This window comes from Hippocampus comes, unplaced genomic scaffold (genome assembly GCF_001891065.2).
Source record: "Hippocampus comes isolate QL1 unplaced genomic scaffold, H_comes_QL1_v1.1 C16734904, whole genome shotgun sequence".
Classification (NCBI taxonomy): Eukaryota; Metazoa; Chordata; class Actinopteri; order Syngnathiformes; family Syngnathidae; genus Hippocampus; species Hippocampus comes.
The window spans coordinates 1-766 of record NW_017837808.1 but is presented as its reverse complement, the minus strand read 5'-3'; the positions used below and the strand labels follow the sequence as shown (position 1 = coordinate 766).

The 766-nt window shown below is 45.8% G+C and overlaps 1 long non-coding RNA gene across 1 annotated transcript; it reads right to left on the bottom strand.

Moving 5' to 3' along the window:
• Positions 1-6: 6 nt before the first annotated feature.
• On the bottom strand, positions 7-751 carry LOC109509027 (uncharacterized). Its single transcript, XR_002166847.1, has 3 exons — positions 557-751; positions 220-303; positions 7-136 (listed from the first exon to the last, which is right to left on the bottom strand). It is a non-coding gene; the product is annotated as an uncharacterized LOC109509027 (long non-coding RNA).
• Between the last annotated feature and the right edge of the window lie 15 nt (positions 752-766).

The following is a 766-nucleotide window of genomic DNA, read 5'->3' as shown; positions in this document are numbered from 1 at the left end:
GTGTAGTTATAGTATTTGACTCTGTCATTCACAGCAGCCCCAGTCGAAATGTTCAACACTCCAACCCTCAAATGGTCCAGCGTTTTGTTGGACAGCCGCAGGTCTCCGATAACATGCCAAATACATTCATCACAACCTGCAAAGAATTGAGAGGTATTTGATCAGGATCAAAACTGGTTATGGTGTTGTTGATTTGCTACTGGAGTTAATTCATCTTACTGATATTGCACAGGTTAACCGTTGCAGGCTCTGGTAGGCACTCTCCTGTTTGCATATCACAATGACCGCTCTCACAGTCACACTCTGTAGAACAACATAAACACGCATTCCATATTATACTGTACAGCTTTATAGCTTTTGGCTCTAGGACGATGAACATTTCTGCAGCTGTTAGAGATCGGAGCAGCGGGGCGAGGGATCTATAAAATGTGCTTCTGGCTGGCTGAGAGATACATTGTTACTATATGTTAGCAGTACTGGCTGCAGATGGGAAAAGACTGTTTCGGCAAGAGCAATTGAGAACATTCGCATGATCTATCATCTTTAGACAACTTACTCTTGCAGCCAGAGGCACTATAGTCCCAAAAGCCTGGGAGGCACCTCTCACAGTAACGACCTCCGGCGCCCGGGCGGCACAAACAGCTGTGAGTGAGAGAATGGCAGGTGGGACGAAGAGAAGCTGGCCTGCATTCACATCTGTGACATCCTTGGCAGCTGGAGAAACCCGAGTAACCCTCCTGAATTACAAGTACAAAAAGAAAAAAAA